At 36.1% G+C, this 8,272-nt stretch overlaps 1 protein-coding gene across 1 annotated transcript in view; it reads left to right on the top strand.

Moving 5' to 3' along the window:
• Positions 1-8,272, top strand: part of LOC123321787 (RNA-binding protein 24-A-like) — a 41,039-nt gene that overhangs the window by 5,660 nt on the left and 27,107 nt on the right. The gene's annotated exons all lie outside the window — the stretch shown is intronic.

Here is an 8,272-nt window from a genome sequence, read left to right as displayed (position 1 = left end):
GACAGATCAGAACAACTTTCGATCTCAGAAGGAACAATTTGCCTCTTACATCTTTTTGTTTCTTGGACTCTTCTAGAGAGGCTCTGGTTCAAATGCTAACCAGCACCTTCAAGGTATTTCTGACAAGGCGTTTACAATCTGCTCTTAGGATCCTTGTAGTTCATGTATTCAGATGATGAACCCCAGGTGATCATAAGTCTTTGCTTTTGCCTCTTCTCATATATCTGATTCTCGACCATTCAACAAGATCTCTGCATGGTTTCCACCTAGTTTTTGAGAAAATGCTGTCCAATGTTCACAATCTGCTCTTAGGATCCTTGTAGTTCATGTATTCAGATGATGAACCCCAGGTGATCATAAGTCTTTGCTTTTGCCTCTTCTCATATATCTGATTCTCGACCATTCAACAAGATCTCTGCATGGTTTCCACCTAGTTTTTGAGAAAATGCTGTCCAATGTTCACAATCTGCTCTTAGGATCCTTGTAGTTCATGTATTCAGATGATGAACCCCAGGTGATCATAAGTCTTTGCTTTTGCCTCTTCTCATATATCTGATTCTCGACCATTCAACAAGATCTCTGCATGGTTTCCACCTAGTTTTTGAGAAAATGCTGTCCAATGTTCACAATCTGCTCTTAGGATCCTTGTAGTTCATGTATTCAGATGATGAACCCCAGGTGATCATAAGTCTTTGCTTTTGCCTCTTCTCATATATCTGATTCTCGACCATTCAACAAGATCTCTGCATGGTTTCCACCTAGTTTTTGAGAAAATGCTGTCCAATGTTCACAATCTGCTCTTAGGATCCTTGTAGTTCATGTATTCAGATGATGAACCCCAGGTGATCATAAGTCTTTGCTTTTGCCTCTTCTCATATATCTGATTCTCGACCATTCAACAAGATCTCTGCATGGTTTCCACCTAGTTTTTGAGAAAATGCTGTCCAATGTTCACAATCTGCTCTTAGGATCCTTGTAGTTCATGTATTCAGATGATGAACCCCAGGTGATCATAAGTCTTTGCTTTTGCCTCTTCTCATATATCTGATTCTCGACCATTCAACAAGATCTCTGCATGGTTTCCACCTAGTTTTTGAGAAAATGCTGTCCAATGTTCACAATCTGCTCTTAGGATCCTTGTAGTTCATGTATTCAGATGATGAACCCCAGGTGATCATAAGTCTTTGCTTTTGCCTCTTCTCATATATCTGATTCTCGACCATTCAACAAGATCTCTGCATGGTTTCCACCTAGTTTTTGAGAAAATGCTGTCCAATGTTCACAATCTGCTCTTAGGATCCTTGTAGTTCATGTATTCAGATGATGAACCCCAGGTGATCATAAGTCTTTGCTTTTGCCTCTTCTCATATATCTGATTCTCGACCATTCAACAAGATCTCTGCATGGTTTCCACCTAGTTTTTGAGAAAATGCTGTCCAATGTTCACAATCTGCTCTTAGGATCCTTGTAGTTCATGTATTCAGATGATGAACCCCAGGTGATCATAAGTCTTTGCTTTTGCCTCTTTTCATATATCTGATTCTCGACCATTCAACAAGATCTCTGCATGGTTTCCACCTAGTTTTTGAGAAAATGCTGTCCAATGTTCACAATCTGCTCTTAGGATCCTTGTAGTTCATGTATTCAGATGATGAACCTCAGGTGATCATAAGTCTTTGCTTTTGCCTCTTCTCATATATCTGATTCTCGACCATTCAACAAGATCTCTGCATGGTTTCCACCTAGTTTTTGAGAAAATGCTGTCCAATGTTCACAATCTGCTCTTATAGGATCCTTGTAGTTCATGTATTCAGATGATGAACCCCAGGTGGTCATAAGTCTTTGATTTTGCCTCTTCTCATATATCTGATTCTGGACCATTCAACAAGATCTCTGCATGGTTTCCACCTAGTTTTTGAGAAAATGCTGTCCAATGTTATGACAAAAGATCTTGGAGCTGTTGAACCCTATCTGGCACTGGTTTTTGGGCATAAGAGGCCCTTCGTCTCTCCAGTGTACCTGCTTCATTGCCCAATCTAGCCTTTGAGTGAGTGTAACACTTCTCTACTAGTGTTTCTGACATTTTCTGACTGTGCAGAAACACCTGCAGCATCTCCAAGACGTTGACCTGCCTTTCTGCTGAGTGGCTTCCTTTTCACCGAAAGGGTGAAACTGGCTTTGTATCCCATGGTTTATCGAGGGCATTTTGTGCGAGAATTCAACAAAAAAAGAAAGAAAATAGACATTTTTTCATGAACACATGATCCATCAGTGCTCTATTCTCCGAATTTGAGAAATCATTTCGATTTATCAGAGAAAAATTTGCCATTCATACAATGGGTATCTGAATTGAATACAAGAAATGACGAAGCTTATCCGAAGCAGTTTCTTAAACGTGATAAATGAGGCATTTTCTGCATACACGAGTGACAAGTAATTCATTGAATTCGATTCCAGACTTTTATTTCCATTCGGAAAAAAACACATATCGATTCACAGTATTCGCATGTGGTAGCTGTCAGGTGCAGTGGACTTAAGATAGTATTGGGTAGGAAAAGTATTGTACTCTATGAGTACAATCTGTTCGTTCAATATTTCGTACAGAATGAGATATGTCGATTATTTCTGATTGGTGTTCCTCGAAATCTTGAAAAGTTGAATGAAGTTCTCAAAACGAGGGCAGATTTCTTTACATCTTGGGAATAATAATAATTATAATTGAATTATTGACTTAAGTCCTTCAGCCAAAAAAACTCATTTCACCTAGTGTATCAAATTACAGAAAATTTGGAATAAAATTCGATAATTCAACATAATTTATAGGCGAAATTGATCGAAAACACAAAAAACTAGAATTGCCTTAAATTACATGTACGTCTGGGTGCAAAACTTGTTTTATTAGACAGAGAACTCCGTAGAAATGATTAATACCAATCTAATTGAAAACAATTCGTGAAAATGACTAAAAAAATCTTCGTTAATTATACGAGTTATAAATTTATAATGCTTGAAAACTAGTACGTTTATCTGTGAGAAGAATCCAATTTGGATTCATTTAATGCGTCGTGTTAAAAGATGAATGAACATTTCTAAGTACTGATATATTTTCGATACTTAATACCGAAGCCAATCAGGAATTTGTAGAACTGTTTTGAGATCCTTAACAGTGAACAGTCAAGGTCGAAATATTCACTGTCGGTATATATCAAGTAATGAAAATTTGAAAAAATTATTTTTTTTTTGGGTAAACACAGAATTCCCCGAACTTGTTGTTCACATTTTTATTTTTCGTCGTAGAAGATCTTTTGTGAATTGTAAGAATCCCACAAGGTGAATTAATTTTGCTCTATTTAGAAGATGCATAATTGAAATTCATATTGAATTGATTTGATGCAAAAAAGAATCCATTTACACTTCCTCTTTTGTCAGATCATATCTACCGTCACAGAATTTCTAAAGAAGGTATTTGGAATAGTACATAAATCTGCTATAAATCTATCTAGTTGGGAACAAAGCAGCGGATCAACTCATCATATTCATTTAGGAGGAATTAGTCCATAGTCAGTACTTTGCGGAAAAATATCGTTCTATATTATTTCGTTCACATAATCGACAATCAAACATCGTAAAACAATAGAAATCCGTTTGGTATGATCCCGCTTTTGAACAATTTGTCTACCATCATGTCCTCCACAGTGTACGATATTACCAAAATAAATATTTGTCGAGTTTATCCGTCCCTCCAATTGAATAATTGTATTTAAATCGACATTTAACGCTGTGATTTCAGATCTGGACGATTATTTCTTTTGATCTATCCCGTATCATATCTGATTGAGAGCTAAGCTAAAGATTTAAATGAAAAAACGCCAGAATCGATGGATTTATCTATCGTAATTTCTATTTATTTATCTATAATTCGCAGATAATTACTTATGATATAGATCGGAATCTCCAGCATTGTTCGCGTAATCAGAGTTTCCATTTCTATCATTCATTTGGGCAAGACTAATACAGCTAATTTCGTCAGTGAATTCTGTACGTTTATATCATTCTGGGCATCACTCGGTAATATACCCAAGGGTCCTTGGAAACAGAAAAACATAAACACAAGAACCAAACAATTATTCATCATTTTCTGACAAATAGAAGACGTTCAAATACTTAATGGAAGACTATAAAAACCCCTTATGGGCTATACGAACGGCAGTTATTAATCTTGTTGGCTACCATTCGAAACATGACGGTAAAGTCAAAGTATCTTTCTGATTACCAATCGGTCGATTGTGTTATTGGTACCTTCACAATTATCCATCCAGTTTTGCAAACAAAGATTATCAAATTGTCGGCATATCGATAATCTTCACAGGAAATTCGATATACAATCGGTAAACAACTGGATATAGTAGTAGTTCTGTAATTAAGGTAATCACGAAAGCATGTTTTTCAGATTCGATAATATTCTAAATGTAGATAAGTATTTTTCTTCTCTCTGATGATTCTGATTTTGTACTCGAATGATACTTCTATAGTATGGATAATATTTTATCGGTTCACGCTTCAATACAGATTACAGAGTGGATATATATATTCGTGAAATGACGCCAAAACAACAAATGTACTCAGATCAAATCTATCAATACACATACAAGGCGGAGTTAGAAATAAAGCTTCCCTTCTGTCAGGAATCCTTTCGACGCCTATGGTCGGATCGATTTGATAAGGCGAAATCAAAAGCTACGGCAAGGTATATTCGAGAGATCGGAAACTGGCCCCCAACTGTCATCAAGAAGTGAAGACACAAGTCAACCCTTCTTAAAATCCATTAGCCCTCAATAATAATGTCCAAGTCTCACAAAGAGCGATTCGAACCTTCTAAGAGCTATAGCGGGACTTATTATCGTTATATGCTATGCAACAATTAGTTTCGAAAGCTAAGTATATTACCCACTACTTACCTTAGAGCTTTAACTCTAAACTCAATTTGCGTATCCTGCTTCGAAACTTCGACCTGCCCTTTGCACGGACAATTTACCTTTTTCGTATCAACAATGCATTTCGAGAAGGACTAAGGACTGTGAAATAATACAACTCGATGATTCGTTTATCCTTGTATTGAACCGGTCAATATAAATCGTGAAGGTAACGGTTGTTTTGAATTGTTTCAAATTATCATATATTTTAATTGATAATTTTTCAGTTATTCCTTTTTAGAAAATTCAATTCGGTATTTCAGAAAAATCTCAATATCCAGTAAGAGTAATGTCTAAAATCGAGATGTACAAGCCTTGTTTTTAGATCTAATGATCCAATTCGAATATTGAGAATTTCTTATCGAGAATATTGGGAATATGATAAAAAATCGATGGGGGATGTTGCAAGAGAAGTATTTCGAGCTTCGGAGGACAAGAAAGTGGAGCCAGTTAGGGGGCACAATCTGCATTAGCGTTCAATTATGTGGCATTCATAACGCTCGAAACGCTCATGAGGTTTGACAGTTATATTTACTTAAACCATTAGGCAGTCAGTATATCAGACGATAAGGTTGTTGCATCTGAAAACGAGATATACACAGATCTGCAGGGACATTTGGGAAAGCAAACTTAATTAGACGGAGGAGTATACTGGATGATGTCTTGAGTAAATAGGCCGTTAGGATTTGGAAAACGGCAATTTTATTGATTTATGTCTTACAAAGAAGCGAATCGATGTTTGGGTATGTTTGTGTACTTAAGGATATCGTGGCCCCTTTTACTTTTCATCATACGGCTTGGCATCCCTCGAATGTGATTCAATTAGCCAAAATTGATATTGACCATATCTCTCTGCGTCCAGGTGCGTGAAGTCAGGATGCTTCTCTGATGCTTTTAGCGCTCTAATTAATAACCTGAAACTTTCCTAAATTTTGTCAATAAAATTACAAAACTGATATAGCAGTAGCGTAGAGCTGATGAGTGTCTTGTATCACAACTTCGAAATGCTGTAATTTGTCATATAGAAACACCTTTTTGTTCATTTGAAAATGCCTTTTCAGTTAGATATAACGCGTTTTTCAGTAATTTCGAATCTTTAAATTATTTGTTGATTGTTTTATAGCCGTATAATGAATGAATCAACAGGGAAATTCATACAGTAAACAATCAGGAATATGGTTGAGCTTTTCAAAACCTTAAGATATGCTTGGAATTCAAAATATCGTTTTTGTAGGAGATTCTTTTCAAAGTTTCCTTCAAATGACGTCTCCAGTGTCTCCTAGTTTGAAACATTTGAACATTAGCGCATTCGCCTTTTTGCAATTCTCATCTGATTGTTATTATTTATTGCAATTTTATCTTCGAAATTTTTCACTTCAACGCACGAAAAACGTGAAACTATTTAAATCCAAGTCAATAGTGAAATTGATGAGAAATATTTCATCACCAACGTGGAGTTGAGTGTTAGGACGCCTATGGTTAACGTTTCCCTAACCCTTTAAAAACCATCCTCCTACAGCCTATCACCCTACAACTGCCACTTCTTTGATATACTGACAAATCCATTATATTAATTTGCTGAAAGTTTATTCACCGTACCACTAATGCAATTATCCGTCCCAAAAAATAAACACATGTAGAAGCTACTTGCTCACTCAATAAATCAATTATTGTAAAAAGCCTTAAAACATCTTGCTTCACGTGGAATATGAAAGGAAAGACGGAGATAATAACGAATTTTCGTTCACCCTCTCGTGCGATGCTCAAATTATTGTAACTGTGACAGTCTATAGGAGTATTCTGCATATACATTCAGTATTTAATGGGTGGTTCAAAAATTTTTGAAACATTCATCTTGATGGTTTTCGTTTTTTTCCCATTTCTTCGGAAATATACTTCTTTGAATAGTTTTTATGATATTGAAATTATACCATTCGGAATGCTATCGTTATTCTGTGTGCTTTTTCTAACGCAACTTTCAAATCTTTTGACCAACTGTACAATAAATTCTCTAACCGGTGCATTCGCCACTTTGCAATACATTTCAAAGTAAATTTTCAACTTGTCCAAATGAAATTTATACTCACCTTTAAATCGAATTATGCATTCATCCAGTAGTAGATTCGATCCAAGATACAAAAATGTTGTAGTTCCTATTTGAATTCATGCCGTAAAGGTGGAATTTTTTCATTTATCTCTATTTTCCCGATATTCACGTTCAGTTCTTAGGGTATGAGCAGTAAATAAAGCAACTGATGTAGAATTAGATCAATTGAAATTCAATGTGTACTTGTAGGAGCCATAACCATATTTCAAACATTTAGCGATACGTGGAGTAAGATTATGTGGGATCGAAATGATTTGTTGGTTCGAAGTATTATTGCCTTTCTTAGATAGAAGATCTAGCACCCCTGGGCCCAATTTCGTCAGTCCTATTTACATTTTATTATATTTTGTCCTTCGAACACGAAGTCCTGAAGAAACATATGCAGTGTCACCCCCCTCCGCTGTACTATAAGGAAATAAAAGGGGTCGTTATTTGTCAGACTGTATTCGAAACAATGCTGAACTTGCATTGAAGTATATTACTGTTATTTTCATATTAGTTCCGAATCTTTTTTCAGTTCCGATGTCTTATCAGGTGAAACAAGGAATGTAAATTGTATGAAGGCTGTCATAATTGATGAATTTATTCGAAGCCACCGAAGAGTTTTTAGGTATCGTCTATTTGTAGGATTTCCCTTTTTAAAATATCTAATTAAGGAACCGTGACTGGTTTCTGGAGAATTTTCATTCCCTGCGGTCTTACTTTTGCCGTATTTTACTAAGCTAAGCCTCGGAACCTTCTGAGGTGAATGGGGGGAGGGTGATCAGGAAATTCTTTATGAAGATCAAATAGGTAATTACTCATTATAGAAATGTATCGAAAGATTAGGGCTTCTTTCAAGGTATGAATATATTTTTTCGAGCAAATCGGATTTGTTATAATACGAATTAGGAATGCTAAATGGCGCGAAGCACTGAACTGAAATCTTAGCAATTAGTTCTTTGAAGAGAATTCGGTTCACGCTTTGTGAGTGCGCTTCGTTGTCGTCGGATTTTTCTGATTCACGGGCATATCATTAGTAAGGTTTATCGGTGATTATTTGTGACGCTTTGAACTTCTGAGGAAAGCATTATGCAGCAGTAGAGCTTCTCGGGCTCGGATGAAACTGCACGATGAAGAAACGTTGAATTACTGCTTAGACGCAATTAATACTGGTGCATCGCTCTACTACCTATATGATACCAATGCATTC

The sequence above is a fragment of the Coccinella septempunctata genome, chromosome X (genome assembly GCF_907165205.1).
Source record: "Coccinella septempunctata chromosome X, icCocSept1.1, whole genome shotgun sequence".
NCBI lineage: Eukaryota > Metazoa > Arthropoda > Insecta > Coleoptera > Coccinellidae > Coccinella > Coccinella septempunctata.
The sequence above is the reverse complement of the archived record's forward strand: the minus strand, read 5'-3'. Positions and strand labels throughout refer to the sequence as shown.